Genomic DNA, 20,307 nt, shown 5'->3' on the forward strand with positions numbered 1-20,307 from the left:
GACTTTATAAACTTGTGTCATAGAGTTGAGAACTGTAGGGTATCTGAAATAGCACAACACATCAGAGGTTCCTACTCCAGTAGCTGATAGTGTGTGTGGTGCACAAAGTGTTTTTTTTTTTTTTTTTAATATTAGACAACTCTCCATTCAGTCCCAATAATGAAAATGATACAAGACAGGAAGTACGGTTTAAGATGGACTGATATGCTCCCCACAAATGATGTAAATTAAAGTTCTAGCATTCAGTCGATGAAGCATTTACAATGAAGTCCAATATTTGAAGCACTCCTAAAAATTATTACTCAGATCTACATCTACAACTAGATCTATATTATGCAAACCACTGCGAAGTGTATGACAGAGAGTATGTCCCATTGTATCAGTTACTAAGGTTCCTTCTCATTCCACTCAGATATGGAGCACAGGAAGAATGCCTCTGTGCATGCAGTAGGTATAGAACACTCACTAAAACCTGAAACTGACAACAGTGAGATTTTTGGAGTAAATGAAAGTGAGTAATATAATCGAAAAGATAGACTGAGAAAAAATGAAGGTAATGTATTCATCATAGCAGACAAAAAAGTTAAACAAACAATGGAAACTCCAGGTAGGAATATCAGCAATGTAGGAAAAGACTGATTGCTACTTTCCATAAAAAAGATATGTTAAGTTGCAACACACAAGCAAGCACACCTAATGCACACATGACCAACTCCAGCATCTTGGGCCAAAATGTCTATCTGCAGCATTGTACCCACGGTTGATCTGGTCCTCTGGTTTGGAGCAGAGTGGAAGGTCTAAACCAGAGGCTCAGATGGCTCTGTGATGGTATTGGATGCAAATTTCTTGACCTTCGCTATCGGGTGCCGAAATGTAGGGTTCCACTTAATAGGTCAGGCGTGCACCACATGCAGGAAGCGGCTACTACGGTAGCGGAGTACATGTGGGGTGCACATGGGATTTTTTATGTTATAGGACCCCTCCCTTGGGAGCAAACATGATTTTCCTGTTAAATCAGCCACAGTGACAGAAAATCTTGGTCCTCGTAGATCAGAGATAGAAAAAATTAATATGACTTTAGTAAACTGCAGGAGCGATCAAGGAAAGTTCCCAGAATTAGTATCGCTTATTGAATGCTATAACACACAGACAGTACTGGAAACAGAAAGGTGGTTGAAGCCAGACATCAATGACAACGAAATCCTAAGTTCAGACTGGAATGTTTATCGTAAGGATAGGTTAGTCGCCAATGGTGGTGGCGTGTTTATTGAAGTAAAAAATTCAATAAAATCTAGTGAGGTCATCAACGGATTCCAAATGTGGAATCTGAGTGGAACTGAGTATCAAACAATGATTAAAAATGGTGATTGGATGCTTTTATAGACCACCTGGGTCAGGATCTGTAACTGTAGAGTGCTTCAGACAGAGCTTGCAGAATATCATTAGTAATTTTCCTGATCATGCTGCTGTAATGGAGGGTTACTTCAACTTGTCAGGTATAGGTTGGGCATATTATGCCATCAAAACTGGTGCCAGAGACAGAGAATTGTGTGGCATTGTTCTGGATGTCTTGTCCAAATATTACCTTGAGCAGATAGTTGGAGAACCAACTCGTGAGGGTAATGTCTTAGACCTCCTGGCGACAAACAGACCTGAACTTATCGAATCAAAAATGGTTCAAATGGCTCTGAGCACTATGGGACTTAACTGCTGAGGTCATTAGTCCCCTAGAACTTAGAACTACTTAAACCTAATTAACCTAAGGACATCACACACATCCATGCCCGTGGCAGGATTCGAACCTGCGACCGTAGCAGTCGCACAGTTCCAGACTGAGCGCCTAGAACCGCTAGACCACCGCGGCCGGCACTTATTGAACCAGTTAACATAAAGGAAGGTATCAGTGATCATAAGGCTGTGACACCATCTCTGGTGACAGGTCCTACAAGAAATGTTAAAAAAGGTAGTAAAATATATTTGCTCAGCAAGGGTGGCAGGATACAAATTTCAGAATATCTCAGCAGTCAGCATCAAATATTTGGTGATGAGGATGAAGATGTGGACAACAAATGGAACAATTTCAAATGCTTGGGTAGTGAAGCGGCTGTCAAAGACAAGTATGTTATGTTCAGCTGCATGTTGCACCACAAGATGGTCTACTTTGCTCTTGACCACAGTTTGACTGTGGCTGTTCGTCCTGGTGGACAGCTGGTTGCAAGTCATATATTCCCTAGACAAGTATGTTCCGAGTAAGGTTTTAAGGGATGGGAAAGATCCACCATGGTTTAATAGCCGTGTTAGAAAAGCACTATGTAAACAAAGAGCACTTCATCTCAGATTCAAGAGAAGTAAAACACTAGCTGACAAACAAAAGCTGAATGAAGTGAAAACGAGTGTAAGGAGAGCAATGAGAGAAGCATTCAATGATGTCGAAAGTAAGACGTTGTCAACTGACCTGAGTAAAAACCCTAAGAGATTTTGGTCGTATGTAAAATCAGTAAGTGGGTCAAAATCATCTATTCATTCTCTCAGTGACCACACCGGCACCAAAACATAAGATAACAGGCTGAAATACTGAATTCGGTTTTCCAAAGTTGTTTCACCGCAGAAGATCGTAACACTGTCCCTCCTTTCAATCGTCATGTGACCGCCAAAATGGCAGATGATATTGAGATAACCGATCACAGAACTGAAAAGCAGCTACAATCGCTTAATAGTGGAAAGACTTCAGGACCAGATGAGATACCTATAAGATTCTGTAAAGATTATGTGAAAGAACTTGCTCCCCTTCTAGCAGTAATTTATCATAGAGCACTTCAGCAACGATAGGCGCCTAATGATTGGAAAAAAGTACAGGTCATTCCCATTTTTAAGAAAGGCCGTAAGACAGATCCACACAATTATAGACCAGCATCATTGACATCAATCTGTTGTAGAATTATGGAACATGACTTTTGCTCAAGAATTATGACATTTTTGGAAAATGAACAACTGTTTTCAGGGCTCTTGGCCCTGGAAACAACATGTACATGGGGAAAGCTTCCAATCACATAATGAACAGCTCCTCTATAAAAATCAACGTGGATTCCGCAAACATAGATCCTGCGAAACTCAGCTTGCTCTGTTCCTCTGTGAGCTCCGCAGTGCAGTGGACAACAGCATTCAAGCTGATGCCATGTTCCTTGATTTCAGTAAGGCATTTGACACCATCCTGCATTGCCATTTAATGAAAAAAATATGAGCTTACAGAGTATTGAAGCAGACCTGCAATTGGATTCAAGACATTCTTGCAGAAAGATCTCAACACATCACTCTTAACGGAACTAAATCAACAGATGTAAAGGTAATATCTGGCGTACCACAGGGAAGTGTGGTAGGACCACTGCCATTCACAATACACATAAATGACCTAGTAGAAAGCATCGGATGCTCTTTAAGGCTATTCACAGATAATGCAGTTGTTATACCAAAGTAGCAATGCCAGAAGGTAGTAAGAATTTGCAAAATGACCTGCAGAGAATTGGCGAATGGTGCAAACTCTGGCACTTAACAATGAATGTAAATAAATGTAACATATTGTGCATACATAGGAAAAGCAATCCACTATTGTACAGGTACACTATTGGTGAGAAACAGTTGGAGACAGCATCTGCCGTAAAATGTCTAGGCATAACTATCCATAGCAACCTTAAGTGGAATGACCATATAAAACAGATAGTGCAAAAAGCAGACACAAGACTCAGATTCATCGGAAGAATCTTAAGGAAATGTAACTCATCCTCAAAAGAAGTGGCTTATAAGGCACTTGTTTGCCTGATTCTTGAGTATTGTTCATCTATCTGGGATCCCTATCAGGTAGGACTGATAGAGCAGATAGAGAAGATCCAACAAACAGCGGCGCATTTTGTCATGGGATCATATAGCTTGAGAGAGAGCGTAACAGAGGTGCAGACGTTACAAGAGAGACGTTGTGCATCACGGAGAGATTTACTACTGAAATTTCGGGACAGAACTTTTCAGGAGGAATCAGACAACATATTACTCCCCCCCACATACATCTCGTGTACTGATCACGAGGAGAAAATTAGAGCCAATACAGAGGCTTACCGACAATCATTTTTCCCACACACTATTCATGAGTGGAGCAGGGTTGGAGGGATCAGATAGAGGTACCGAAAGTACCCTCCACCACACACCATTAGGTGGCTTGCAGAGTATGATATAGATGTAGATGTAGAATGTGAAATGTCATTGGGATGCAAGCAGCAACCAGAAGGGGGTGGGGAAGAGGATTGTAGTGCATGGGTGGGGAGAGAGATGAACCCTATCTGGTGGCCTGTACAAGGACTAGAAGCCCGACAGGCACAGCATCAGGTGGCTGTGAGACAGAGAGGTGAGGAAAAAAGGAGCAAAAAAGGAGAGGAGCAGGGAAAGGCGGTCCAATGTGCTGGCAGAAGGTGGCACATGAACAGGGTGGGAGATGATAGGACAGAAGGAATGGAAACTGTTGAGTATAGTGTGTGGATAGTTTTTATCATAGGTTGAGGCTAAGACAATTATGAGAACAAGAATGTATCATAAGGATAGCTCCCATCCGCACAGTTCAGAAAAACTGATAGTAGAACTGATGGTGGAAGGAAGTATCCCAACGGCTTGGGTAGTGAAGCGGCTGTCAAAAACAAGTATGTTATGTTCAGCTGCATGTTGCACCACAAGATGGTCTACTTTGCTCTTGACCACAGTTTGACTGTGGCTGTTCATCCTGGTGGACAGCTGGTTGCAAGTCATATCACTATAAAAAGCTGTGCAATGATTTCAGCAGGGGTGATAAACGACATGGCTGCTTTCACAGCTGGCTCGCCCCCTGATGGGATATGATAAATCTGTGACAGGACTGGAATAGGAAGTGTTGGGTAGGTGGATTGGGCAGGTTTTGCACCTGGGTCTTCCACAGGGAGGTATGGAAAGTGCCTCAGGTAGGATGGCCCTCATTTTAGGGCATGATGATAGATAATCAAGGCCTTGGTGAAGGATGTAGATCTGTTTACAGACTAGCTCTCAGGGACAGTGACTTTCTGTGAAAGCCTTGTGTAGCAGTTACGCCTGCTTTATTTCTTTGTTGATTGTTGTCCTTGGTGTCGACTTACTGTGTTACTACACTAACCGAAAAATGGGGTTTGTAATTCCGACACTGACTATCGTAAATAATGTAGCCAACAGGTGCACAGTTGCATTTCACAGTCTTCTACTTTCACTTTTCACAACCCCCCCCCCCCCCCCCCCATATACACATTTAATATGGTCAGTGCACTATTCTTCAACTTTCTGTAAGCATCATTAATAGTTTGCAGGCGAACATCCACATACTGCTACAATAGTTTACTGTTATACATCTATGAACAGTAAAAGCCTAACCACACAGTGCACAGCCTTTCAGATAACTTGAACAGCCAGTCACTGCTTTAACATATGGCGTATTGGTGTAACACCTATTTCACTGTTAAGTTGATGCATTGTTGTCATTCTAACCAACATAGGTTCCTTGTCTGAAACTCTACTGTGGACTGACTGACTTGTGACCAAATATCGGGCACTTATATATCATCACAATGAAACTTCCTGGCAGATTAAAACTGTGTGCCCAACCGAGACTCGAACTCGGGACCTTTGTCTTTCGCGGGCAAGTGCTCTACCAACTGAGCTACCGAAGCACGACTCACGCCCGGTACTCACAGCTTTACAGTTTTAATCTGCCAGGAAGTTTCATCTCAGCGCACACTCCACTGCAGAGTGAAAATCTCATTCTGGAAACATCCCCCAGGCTGTGGCTAAGCCATGTCTCTACAATATCCTTTCTTTCAGGAGTGCTAGTTCTGCATGGTTCGCAGGAGAGCTTCTGTAAAGTTTGGAAGGTAGGAGACGAGATACTGGCAGAAGTAAAGCTGTGAGGACCGGGCGTGAGTCGTGCTTCGGTAGCTCAGTTGGTAGAGCACTTGCCCGTGAAAGGCAAAGGTCCCGAGTTCGTGTCTCGGTTGGGCACACAGTTTTAATCTGCCAGGAAGTTTCATATCAGCGCACACTCCGCTGCAGAGTGAAAATCTCATTCTGGAAACATCCCCCAGGCTGTGGCTAAGCCATGTCTCTGCTATATCCTTTCTTTCAGGAGTGCTAGTTCTGCAAGGTTCGCAGGAGAGCTTCTGTAAAGTTTGGAAGGTAGGAGACGAGATACTGGCAGAAGTAAAGCTGTGAGTACCAGGCGTGAGTCGTGCTTCGGTAGCTCAGTTGGTAGAGCACTTGCCCGCGAAAGGCAAAGGTCCCGAGTTCGAGTCTCGGTCGGGCATACAGTTTTAATCTGCCAGGAAGTTTCATATCAGCGCACACTCCGCTGCAGAGTGAAAATCTCATTCAGGAAACATCCCCCAGGCTGTGGCTAAGCCATGTCTCTGCTATATCCTTTCTTTCAGGAGTGCTAGTTCTGCAAAGTTCGCAGGAGAGCTTCTGTAAAGTTTGGAAGGTAGGAGACGAGATACTGGCAGAAGTAAAGCTGTGAGTACCAGGCGTGAGTCGTGCTTCGGTAGCTCAGTTGGTAGAGCACTTGCCCGTGAAAGGCAAAGGTCCCGAGTTCGTGTCTCGGTTGGGTACACAGTTTTAATCTGCCAGGAAGTTTCATATCAGCGCACACTCCGCTGCAGAGTGAAAATCTCATTCTGGAAACATCCCCCAGGCTGTGGCTAAGCCATGTCTCTGCTATATCCTTTCTTTCACGAGTGCTAGTTCTGCAAGGTTCGCAGGAGAGCTTCTGTAAAGTTTGGAAGGTAGGAGACGAGATACTGGCAGAAGTAAAGCTGTGAGTACCGGGCGTGAGTCGTGCTTCGGTAGCTCAGTTGGTAGAGCACTTGCCCGCGAAAGGCAAAGGTCCCGAGTTCGAGTCTCGGTCGCGCATACAGTTTTAATCTGCCAGGAAGTTTCATATCAGCGCACACTCCGCTGCAGAGTGAAAATCTCATTCTGGAAACATCCCCCAGGCTGTGGCTAAGCCATGTCTCTGCTATATCCTTTCTTTCAGGAGTGCTAGTTCTGCAAGGTTCGCAGGAGAGCTTCTGTAAAGTTTGGAAGGTAGGAGACGAGATACTGGCAGAAGTAAAGCTGTGAGTACCGGGCGTGAGTCGTGCTTCAGTAGCTCAGTTGGTAGAGCACTTGAACGCGAAAGGCAAAGGTCCCGAGTTTGAGTCTCGGTCAGGCACACAGTTTTAATCTGCCAGGAAGTTTCATATCAGCGCACACTCCGCTGCAGAGTGAAAAACTCATTCTGGAAACATCCCCCAGGCTGTGGCTAAGCCATGTCTCTGCTATATCCTTTCTTTCAGGAGTGCTAGTTCTGCAAGGTTCGCAGGAGAGCTTCTGTAAAGTTTGGAAGGTAGGAGACGAGATACTGGCAGAAGTAAAGCTGTGAGTACCGGGCGTGAGTCGTGCTTCGGTAGCTCAGTTGGTAGAGCACTTGCCCGCGAAAGGCAAAGGTCCCGAGTTCGAGTCTCGGTCAGGCACACAGTTTTAATCTGCCAGGAAGTTTCATATCAGCGCACACTCCGCTGCAGAGTGAAAATCTCATTCTGGATATCATCACAATAATAGGTGCTGAAACTACTCATTGTTCAAAGTTAAATTTACAGAAACTACAATTAAGACTTAACTCATTAAATTAACTGAATACATCGAAGAATTGCATCTTTTTAACAGTTTCTTCTTTTGCAAGTGTTAGGCTGAATTATTTGTTTAAATCATGAAATTAACAAATATAGTTATGCAAACAATAATTTTGACAAGGCTGTTAATTACTTTGGAATTAATTGAGGTCTGGCTTTGCTAACATGTTTTTGAATCGAGCCAAATAAACACTTTAAGAATACTATTAGTTGTTCCTCCAAATGTTTATAACTAGTACAGATTTTATATTTATTTATATGTCAACACTAGACTTGAAGTTGCAAAACAATTACTGATTTCACCCTGTAACGAAAGATACTATCTAGGAATAGTCAGTAAATTAGAAAATCAATTACCTACATAAAACTAAATACAAAATTAGATCTACTATTAAATTCTTTAAAATAGTGGGCAAACCTTTCTCTTATATGAAAATACAGTTTACTCTCAGTTATGTTAATGGTAATTAGTTAAAATTGAAAAACCGTATTTAAACAAGCAGACAGCAAAGCAAGAGAGGAAGTCTTTAAAGTCAGTACCACCATTAGACTGTTTTTTTTTATTTGCAGTGTTACATTTACACGACCACGATTTTGGCTTTAAAGTGCCATTATCAAGTATTTTAATGTTATACAGTGCCTAAGATGGCATGGAAGTAAAAATATCCCAGCTGGCTTCGTCGCATCATCCCCTCATTGGATTGACCAGTAGATATTGCAAATAGCTAAATGGGCAATCCAATGACCATAAATGACGCCAGAAATTGGGTATAGAATCTTGTCAAAATTATTGTTTGCATAACTATATTTGTTAATTTCATTATTTAAACTCGGGACCTTTGCCTTTCGCAGGCAAGTGGTAGAGCACTTGCCCGCGAAAGGCAAAGATCCCAAGTTTGAGTCTCGGTTGGTGCACACATTTTTAACCTGCCAGGAAGTTTCATATCAGTGCACACTCTGCTGCAGAGTGAAAATTTCATTCTACAGTACATATATTTTTTTCGAATGTATACTTATATGAACTGGTCATACAAGAATCCCCATACAAAATAATTACATATAGTGTATTGTTGTACAATATCACAAAATATCCACAAGTTACACTTTTAACAAAAATTATGTATCTTCATCATAAGTGATGTACTTGTTTTTTGTTAAGTGGAGATTACATTTTAAAATACATATCAATTTGTACAAGTTCTGTCTTCCTAAACAAAATAGATTCTAATGGGTTGCAATAGACAGAAAATTTCACTTGCTCAATGTTTAGCAATTTTCACAAGCACTTTCACACTTGCAATGATTTTTTACACACTTTCTCACCAAGCTGTCCATGCCTTCAACAGGTTCAAGTGGCAGTTATTTAGGAAATGCACTGTGACCAGTTCCCTTGGAGGTGATTCTCCTCCGCCACAGTACATGAAAAAATGAGACAAAACATCCAACTTTAGTGCACTTACTTTTTCTTCTAACTTAAGTCTAAAAAGAATATTGAATACTAATGGCAAATGATTGTCATTACATCATAAATAGATACATTACATATTTCTCATAACATTTCAATAATTAGCACTAAAATTGACTATAGTTTGAAAGATTTGGACCAGTAAAAATTTAAATCAAGTGCACATTACACTAAAAAACATTACTTTAATTCATAACTGTCTGCAACTGTTTAAACTTGAAGGTCTTTTGTTTCTTTCCCATTTGCAAAATAGCAAAAACTCAAGATGTGCAGTAGTCTGGATTTACTAATCATTACTTTTTGGAAAAAGAGTAGAAAAAGAGTAGAGTCACCATCACATAGCTTAATTACTATTCAAATCAAGATTATGGGGTGGAAGATGTACCAAATCATTGCGGTATTTCTCTACTCTGAGTACTATTCTCATTAGACAGAAAATTAAATCCCCACAAAATCACACCAAATAATTCATCTGTCAGAATATCCACATTAGTCTAGCATCACAGTTATCAGTTAATCAGCAAAATTACTGTTCTTCATTCCCACATTACCACTTTAAGCTCATAATTCCTCAGAACACAAATAGAAGTTTTCAGATAACATATAGATCCAATGATTCAGCATTGTATTACTTGTACCTCACTAAAATATTGCTGTTTCTATAAACTCTTATTCCCAGCTGCAATGTCATGAATTGAATTGCACAATATACCCAGTACCCAGTGTTGCCTTGTTCACAATTAGATCATCATTACAGTTACACCACATTTGTTTTTATACAGTTATCTTTTGCATTAATCTGTCTGCACCATTATTTCACTTACATTTCTTACCTTTTTAGCCAGTGGAGTGTACTCTCAAAAATATCCCTACTGCCGATACAGGCTGCCTAACCATTAAGACCCTAACATTATTCATTATTTTCTTATTTCAACACTGTTTCATTATCTAATAAATAAACATCTGCTCTGCTAATCTAATGCAAAACTGACTCTACTGAAAAACACTCCACAGTAACAGATCCTTATGCTAAGGCAAACTTAACTCTCATTACCGATCAGACAAAATCATCACTTAGACAAACTATTATTTCACTTTATTCTAGCCTGAATACATACAAGTCTTGCTAATACATTCCAAACACATTACTCCACGCAACTATGTTTAAAAGTTGTAGTTCCTTAATGTTGGAAAAGACTGTACCATGACACAGATAGATGGTTATCTCACATATACTGATTGCACTGAACACAAACCCTTCTGTCATACCACAATTAATATTAAGATCTATTTGAGCACAAAAAAAAAAAGAGCAGCCTACACATTGTCTCTGCTGCTGCACCAAATTAAACCAATTTCACACATGAGCTGATTACTTCAGATGTTAATTATCCTACACACATGCTGATACCTTTCATTTGCAGTTTACCTTACCTCTTTAACAGAAAATTCTTTGATCATGGAACCAATTTATAATCTTCCATCCCCTTATGATGCCTTTACTTATAAGCAACACAACATAATATATACATAGATAACACTGCATAAAACTTTTCTAAAACATTTCTATACTAAAGTATCCTGCTGCACAAAATTACATGAAAGTCAAAGATATGATGGTTCTGATTCACTTGTACACTACAGGTAGGATAGGAGAAGAGTTTGGCTGCCTCAGGAAACATGAAAAATGAGAGAGACAGCTGGGGTAATCATTATCACCACATAATGAATTCAACACAGATTGTTGAACCCCCTACTTGCTAATTGCACAAGAATTAGTCCCAAATACTACATCAATGCTGAGAAATTGCACTCCAACAGCTGTCCTGCTAACTCCACAGTTAATAGTACCTTTGTTTCACACTTTTTGAGAGCTTACCAGTAGCACCAATAATTTTTATTCCAGAAACATGCATTACTACTACACCATCTGTGTTCTTAAGAGATTCAAAAAACGCCTATGAAATACCATTCAAACCACTACCACTGTCCAGTAAACACTTAACATGTATACCTCGTACACTAGCTGTTATTACAGGGTGCCACACATCCTTTTTACTTACCATGTGATCTTCTTCATACAACAAATCCTCATTAATCCTTTCCCTGGAAAAACTATCATCCTGCTTACCAAACTGATTATCAGACACAGTTAAATGACAGATAGCATGGTCCTCTTCCTCATTACCCCTCTCAAACTCTAACTCTTCATTAGGTATAATATCATCCTCCTTTATTCTCTCTTTACTTACCACCTGGCTATCATTATCAATTATAAATTCAAATACCTCATCCTCACCACTACTGGATTCATCACTACTATCATCATTACAACTACTGTCAGAATCAGACCCACTGTCACTTTCACTGTCCTCAGATATTTGGCTAATTAGTTGATCCTTGTTTCCAGTATTAGACCACAAAGCAAAACACCTGACTTTCTTATGTTCTCTTAAAAATTTAACATCCATTTTGACACTTTGGACATCCTGAGCAACATTAACACACTTTGTTTCATCACTTAATTTTATTATAGTAAGATCCTCCTCACCGTTTAAGGGATAAACATTGCTAACCACACTACCATTCAACAGCTCACTATGATTAGAAATTACTTTCATCTTATTACTATCATTTCAGGGATGGCACAAGCCCAATTGCCACCCTATGCGAGCTACTAAATTACCGCCCCCCATTTCCCCCTCCCCCCCCCCCCAAACGTTTGTGGAATTTTATTTAAACACATCTGTAGGAAATGTCAGCAGTCAATTGCAATTTTTGTGTTTACTTTTCAGATCTACCTAGGTTCCGACCACTGACTGGCCAGTCTCAAGGCTTTTAATATGTGCTTACATCTAAACTGTCATGTTGACAGTTACGTTCAGCATGACGGTATAGATATAAACATAACTCAAAGCATTGAGAATAGCCACACTGTGCCCAAAATCTATAAAGATCTGGCAAACAGAAACCAAAATTGTGACTGATTGATGACATTCTCCACAGATTTGTACAAAACAGTCGCTGGGCACCAGCTCAAAAATGGAGTCAAACCTGATTGAAGATTTTAATAAGCCTTGTGAATTTACAAAAATGTTCAAATGTGTGTGAAATCTTATGGGACTTAATTGCTAAGGTCATCAGTCCCTAAGCTTACACACTACTTAACCTAAATTATCCTAAGGACAAACACACACACCCATGCCCGAGGGAGGACTTGAACTTCTGCTGGGACCAGCCACACAGTCCATGACTGCAGTGCCCAAGACCGCTCGGCTAATCCCGTGCTGCATGAACTCACAGTTAATGTAAATAAACATTTTTCAATGGTTGTGAACAGCTAATGTATTCAATGGAAAACAATATATATTTACAATTTAATGATAATTTGGTTTGAACAATAATATTTACAATAACTATTTAATGTTGAACGAAATAAGAAACAACACAGTAAATAACCAAGACACTGATCATAATATAAAAATTTTAAAAAATGCTAGACAAATTGAACCTTCCTGGCTTTTGCTTGTGCAAACTCTTTCACACGATCGGTGTAATTTAAGTCCTCTGCAAGCTCGTGCTCAATCAATATTGTTGCAAGATCATTCAAACGAGTTTGGCTCATCGTTGATCGGAGGTATGTCTTTATCAATTTCAGTTTTGTGAAACTCCTCTCTCCACTTGCAACTGTCAATGGGACTGTTAGGAGAATTCTCAGAGCAATATTAACATTAGGGCAAAAATTATGTCTTCCTCTAAATTTCAGAGTCTCTTTTGGACCTATTCCAGGTTTCAACAATGTTGAAAGCACTTTTAGTTCTTCCCTCAACTCCAGTGCATCAATGTCGCTTGACTCATGAGCTTGCAAAATCACAATGTGGTTTCTACACTTTGTGTCCAGGCTGTCAGGAGGTGCACTCTTCAGCTCGCAGATGTTGTAGAGAAAATCCAAATAATCACAATGAGATTTCAGTTGATTGAATCTCTCATTCAAAGACGAGGTTACTATATCTAAAAGATAATACTAGAATTCAATCTTGTAACGTTTTGTTGGGTCATCTATTGTCTCATCCCTTCCTTCATAGGTAAAGCGTATTGGCTTCTTACTTCATCGCTGGGAAACACTTATCTGTGGTAATGTTAGATCTTCTAGCTCTAATTCTGTAGCCAATTCTTTGGAATCCATCAAGAAAGACACAAACTTTTCTTCTGTTCTGCAGATCTCAAAATATGCTTTCGTTTTTTCAAGCATTTCCATGGCCTCAGAAATATTTATGTCAGTGGTCTGGAGGGCCTTACTGACTACACTGATGTGAAGCAGAACGTCATACCAGATTACCAGAGAAGTGAGAAAGGTGTAATTTTTTATTTGATTCGCAAGTGATGTTGCTTCATCTGTGGTCATGCCATCGAATTCTTCTGATATCTGAACCAGTGCATCAAAACACCTCCAATTTGAAACCTCAGGGGAGTAAGTGCATCGATGTGACTTTCCCACCTAGTATCGCTCAGTGGCTTCAGCGACAGGTTAGGCAGATACTTCTTCAAGACATTCCAACGTCGAATGGAGGACGAGAAGAAGTCATACAAGCTTTACACTGTCGAAAACACAGAAACAGCATATTTAGAAGACATGGCATTCAATGAGTGACTGCTACCTGGTGCATAAAATGCTCTCTTGCTCGTATCTGAAATTCTTTTCTGGAGACCAGACCTCTTTCCTTTCATGTTTGCTCCACTGTTGTACCCTTGCCCTCTCATATTACACAATAGGATTTTTTTATCTTGCAAGAACTTGAGTACGACCTGTGTCAAAGTAGAGCTTGAAGAATTGGGCACTGGAAGGAATCCCAGGAAATGCTCTTGAATTCGGATATCGTATACCCCATTGAATCTTGTCTCCTGAATGAAACGTACCACGACTGGCATCTACTGAACTTTTGAAATATCTGGTGTGCAGTCCAGAATTATACTGTAATACTTTGCAGATTTCATCACTGATAGGATGTTGTTGGTTACAGATGATCCAATAAGATGAATTATTTCATTTTGTGTTTCTTTTCCAAGATAATGGTGACCCTTTTTCTCACCTTGCTTTGTTCTGTGCAGGTGCTCCATCATCAGAGTGTCAAACTTTCTGAATAATTCAACGAGTTTCAAGAAGTTTCCATTGTCAGGCTGAAAGAGTGTATCTGTACTTCCTCTCAGAGGCAGACATTGCCGACCCAGGAAATGAATTATTGCTATTAAGCACTCAAGAACATTTTTCCAATGTTCGCTTTCAGTATTCGGAAGCCTTTGATGACGGGCGTAGACAGTTCATGACTTTTTCAGTCCCTCAGAAAACATGATCCACTTTTTATGTAAATTCAAATGCTCGGTAGGCTTCTCGTGACTTTCAAGATACAAAGCAAGGTGTCGCAAGCTGCTTATACCATTTTTTGCAATTTTTACTGGAGCTGACAAAAATAGTTGGCAACAAAAGCAGAACATAGCACCCTCGCTCTTTGAGTACACCAACCAATGTGTATCTGCTTTTTCTTAATTCTTCAAAGAATATCTATAGTGCACAGGGCTGAAACGCCAGTTGTCCACATTTTTAGGACTTTCTTCAGCTTCCGTGATGCACTCGGGAGGACCTCACATGACCAAAGTCGTTCGAAAGCAGTCGGTAATAATTTCCGGCCATCTTCTGGGATCTGAGTCAATTGTGTCTTCCAGTTTAGGCTCCCCTTCAATCCCTTCTCTGGCGGTGAGTACCTTGGCTGATGTTCCTCCGGTATTTTCCGAATCGGGTCGCCTAATTTCAGTTCTGCCTGATGTTTCAATCTTGGAGCTTTCGTCACAAAGCAGGTCTTGAGTCCAGACAAGGTCTGTTGAACTTGTTGTGGATGGCCCACCGTCAGCATTGCTACTGTTTGTGGTGGTTGCAGTACTGTGTTCGTCAACTTTCTGGTCATGTCCTGGAGATAAAGATAAAGCTGCAGCAGCTCCACGAGTTTCTGTAGTTTCAAGATCTATTTTTCCACCCTTGCCGTTGCTAGGTCATTCTCTCTTTGGCTTGAAATATCATTGTATTGCATCCTTTTGCTTCTTATCATCACCTTCCTTCAGCGCCCAACTTTTCCTATATTCACTGCCAGACAGTCTTTTTCTACAGTCGGACGTGTTTCTATCTAGCCTGTAAAGAACGATTACGTGAAACTAACTGTTGATGTCAGTGTACTAACTTTATTTGCAACACATTTTGCAGACAGGCCACGCCAGCCCTGATCATTGTCATTACCCCTACCTGTGACTACAGCACATTTATATAAAAGTGACTCTTCATCAGTACCTGTTCAAGTGCAAGCCACAACTGGAGCATTATCTGGTGTGAATGGTTTGGTCCAGATTCAAAGTCATCTCCTCCATTTCTTTTACTGGAATTTCTCCTACCATTTGTGTGCCCATTCTGGCTATCCTCCACCCAACCATTCTTTGAATTTCTACTATAATTAGTCCTGTTCATCCTATTTACCTGAAATTCTCTCCCTGATTGATTATTGTCATCAAAATTCCTCCTACAATCTTCCACTGAGGGCTTCACCCTCTCCACTTTATCAACATAATTCAAGAAATCACTAATATTACCCCTAGGGGCAGGTACAAGCAATTCTCTAACTTTCTGAGGCAAATTAGTCTCTAAACCCATAATTATTGATTCACTACCTAGCTCTTGTCCAAATATTTCAGTTTGTTTATCCAAACCTGTCAGAAACCTTTCACTGTACCCCTCCCAGATTCAAATCTCTCTCCTCCCCAAAATTCACTCGAAATCCTCTGCTGCATCTCTTTGGACCAATATTCATATAAAAATGCTTTCTCAAAGCTTTGCCATGAAGTACAACAATCAGCTACTTGAGCTGCCCAGCCATAAGCATCCCCCTTCAAAAACCTCTCACAAATGACATTTTCTCTTTGTCACTCCATGTTTCAGGCAAATTATTAACTTCCCTAATGAAATCCAGTGGATGCACTTCCCCATATGGTTCAAAATTATTAATTTTTTTACAACTGACAACTGAGGGACTGTTTGGGACACTACATACTCTATGCTTTAGATTTTGGACCTCTTCCATCTTTTTCTCTATTTCAACCAATTTTGAATGTGCAGTTTTATTTACTTTTACCAGTTTTTCCTCTACCACTACTACACACTTGGTTTCTACTTCTGTTTAAAAACCATTTTTAATCTGATCTACTTGGTTCTCAAGTTTAACCCTGTTTTCAGCACAAAATTTCCTGGCAGCTTTGACTTCCTCTTTACATTGTTTTCAGGAGCCTCCACCTTCCTACTACAGTCATCACAAAGCTTCTTTCTCTCTTCTCCACATTTATACTCATAAATGTTAATCTCTCATTAGTGTTATGTACTACTGTATTTATCTTTTCATCACAATCTTTAGCTACCTCTTCAACCTTCTTACTTAATTCTAAAAGATTAGGGCTGACTACCTTAATCTCCTTTTTTAGTTTCTTTCTTCAGTTCATCCTGTAAGTTAACCATGTCAGTTCTAATGCTATCAGTTTTATTTTCCACCCTACTACTGTCTTCTTTCATACTACTTTCCGTCCTATTCATGTCTTCTTTCGTACTACTTTCAATCTTATTCATGTCTTCTTTCAAACTACTTTCCATCCTCTTCATGTCTTCTTTCATATTACTAATGTCTTCTTTTGTACTCATATTACTCAAACTACTCATAATTTGCCTTAACATCGCTCCCAAATTTTCACCTGCCATAAACTTTTGCCCTTGCTGACTTTTGTTACTAGGTTCCTCCTCCTTAACCTTAATGATCACATGTACTTCGGTACAGTTTTAGTCCATTCCACTCACCTCACCATACACTGTAGATGATGCTTTTATCATTTCATCTACAATATGATTTTCATCTTCACCATTCAAAGTTACATCCATGTTTGATTTATAACCGTCTACAGAGCTAGTCTCACTTAGGTCTTTCTGTTCATTTAACAACTTAACCTCTACAGCTTTGTTCTCAGTCACACTGTCTTGTTCATCAAGGTCATTCATTATGTATCACTTAATACTAAACAGCTTTTGCTATGGTATTACTTATTCTCATTCACTCATTTCCTGCTTTTCAGCTGCTGTGGCCGTTATCAGATTTGCCATCTGTATGGCTGCAGCAATTTGTAAGTCTTTCAGCACAGTGTCTTCACCTGCATGTTCAACTGCATGCTGATTGGCTGATCCTGTACTCAATGGCTACTTCCATAGAACCCACTCACTGATTGGCTGCTGTCATACTGTGGCCATGAAACCCGTGTGTTGATTGGCTGTCCACCACTGCACTGTGAACTGCTCTTGATTTCACTGCTCAAAATTCGTGAGTCCTATTTTATTGAGCCCACATACAATATTCCTCAACTGTGGCACCACCACATGAAGTGGTTCACCTATTTTGGTTTCTTCGTTTGTTGTCCTTGGTGTCAATGTACTGGCTGGAAAAATAGGCAACGGACATGCAGTACTGTCTTCTGTAAATGATGTAGCCGACAGATGCCCAGTTGCATTTCACAATCTTTTACTTTCACTTTTCACAACCCCCCATATACACATTTAATATGGTCAGTGCACTATTAACTTTCTGTAAGCCTCATTAATAGTTTTTTTTTTTCTTTTTTTGCAGGCAAACATCCACATACCGCTACAATAGTTTACTGTTGTACATCTGCGAACAGTAAAAGCCTAACCATAGATTAGAGATTAGATTAGATTAGATTAGATTAATACTTGTTCCATAGATCATGAATACGACACTTCGTAATTATGTGGAACGTGTCAGGTTAATAAAAGATGTCTGTACAAGATATTACATTACACAAAATATTGCATGACACTAATGTTTAAGTTGGTTTTTTCCCCCTCCCTTAATTTATATCTAAAAATTCAGCAAATGAATAGAAGGAGTTGTCATCTAGAAATTCTTTTAATTTATTTTTAAATGTTGGTTGGCTATCTGTCAGGCTTTTGATGCTGTTTGGTAGGTGACCAAAGACTTTTGTGGCAGCATTAATTTACCCCTTTCTGTGCCAAAGTCAGATTTAACCTTGCATAGTGAAGATCATCCTTTCTCCTGGTGTTATAGCTATGCACACTGCTATTACTTTTGAACTGGGCTGGATTATTAACAACAAATTTCATAAGTGAATATATATACTGTGAGGTTACTGTGAGAATCCCTAGATCCTTAAATAGATGTCTGCAGGATGACCGTGGGTGGGCTCCAGCAATTATTCTGATTACACGTTTTTGAGCAATGAATACTTTTCTACTCAACGATGAATTACCCCAGAATATGGTGCCATATGAAAGCAGTGAATTAAAGTAGTCATAGTAAGCTAATTTACTGAGATTCTTATCACCAAAATTTGCAATAACCCTAATAGCATACGTAGCTGAACTCAGACGTTTCAGCAGACCATCAATGTGTTGCTTCCAGTTTAACCTCTCATCAATGGACACACCTAAAAATTTTGAAAATTCTACCTTAGCTACAGACTTCTGTTCAAAGTCTATATTTATTACTGGAGTTGTGCCATTTACTGTACGGAACTGTATATACTGTGTTTTATCAAAATTTAAAGAGAGTCCATTTGCTGAGAACCAGTTAATAATTTTGTGAAAAACATCATTTACAATTACATCACTTAGTTCTTGGTTTTTGGATGTTATTACTATACTTGTATCATCAGCAAAAAGAAATAACTTTGCATCTTCATCAATGTGGAATGGTAAGTCATTAATGTATATCAAGAACAGTAAAGGACCTAAGACCAAACCCTGTGGGACCCTGTACTTGATAGCCCCCCAGTTTGAGGAATCAGCTGTTGTTTTAACATTACATGAACCACTTATTTCAACTTTCTGCATTCTTCCAGTTAAGTATGAATTAAACCATTTGTGGACTGCCCCCCTCAAACCATAATGATTTAGCTTATCTGAAAGACTTCCATGATTTATACAATCAACGGCCTTTGATAGATCACCAAAAATACCAATGGGTGATGTCCGGTTATTCAGAGCATTTAATATTTGATCAGTGAAAGTGCATATAGCATTTTCTGTTGAAAAGCCTTTCTGAAAACCAAACTGACATTTTGTTAGTACTTTATTTTTACAACTATGCGAGGCTACTCTTGAATACATTACTTTCTCAAAAATTTTTGATAGAGCTGTCAGAAGAGAGATTGGGCGATAGTTGTTGACATCCGACGTATCCCCCTTTTTATGCAATGGTTTTACAATGGCATATTTCAGTCTATCGGGGAAAACACCCTGCTCCAAAGAGCTATTACATACGTGGCTGAGAATCCTACTTATCTGTGGGGAGCAAGTTTTAAGTACCTTGCTGGAAATGCCATCAATTCCGTAAGAGCTTTTACTTTTCAGTGACTTTATTATTTTGCTGATTTCAGAGGGAGAGGTTGGTGGAAATACAGTTGTTTCAAACTGCACAGGTATGGCCTCTTCTATTAGTAGCCTTGCCTCTTCTAGTGAAGATCTAGATCCTATTTTCTCCACAACATTTAAAAAATGATTATTGAAAATATTTTCAATTTCTGATTGTTTGTTAGTACAGTTGTCATTCAGTTTTATGGCACTAAAGTCTTCCTGTGCTCTTGGTTGCCGTGTTTTCCTTTCAATAATATTCCAAATTGGTTTAATTTTATTATCAGAGTTACTGATCTCAGATATGATACACATGCTCCTGGACTTTTTAATAACTTTTCTTAGTACCGCACAATAGTTTTTATAATATTGAACAATTTCGTGGTCAGTACTCCCTCTTGCTGTTAGATACAGTTCTCTTTTACAGTTGCAAGATATTCTTATTCCTTTAGTTAGCTGAGGTTTTTTATATGTTTTCTTGGAATTATGTTTAACTATTTTCTTGGGAAAACAATTTTCATATACCCTTAAAAATGTATCGTGAAATAAGTTATATTTCAAGTTTGCATTGGGTTCCTTATACACTTCATCCCAGTCTAGCTGCTGTAGGCTTTCCCTAAAGTTTGCAATATTCATATTGTTAATTGAACGCACTGCTTTGAAATTCTGATTTGATA

General features: G+C 39.5%; 1 non-coding gene across 1 annotated transcript; it reads left to right on the top strand.

Annotated features, from left to right (window-relative positions):
* Nucleotides 1-6,266: 6,266 nt before the first annotated feature.
* Nucleotides 6,267-6,341, top strand: Trnas-cga (transfer RNA serine (anticodon CGA)). Its single transcript has one exon. It is a non-coding gene; the product is annotated as a tRNA-Ser (tRNA).
* Nucleotides 6,342-20,307: the final 13,966 nt, after the last annotated feature.

This window comes from Schistocerca serialis, chromosome 4, assembly GCF_023864345.2.
Source record: "Schistocerca serialis cubense isolate TAMUIC-IGC-003099 chromosome 4, iqSchSeri2.2, whole genome shotgun sequence".
In the NCBI taxonomy this organism is placed as follows: domain Eukaryota; kingdom Metazoa; phylum Arthropoda; class Insecta; order Orthoptera; family Acrididae; genus Schistocerca; species Schistocerca serialis.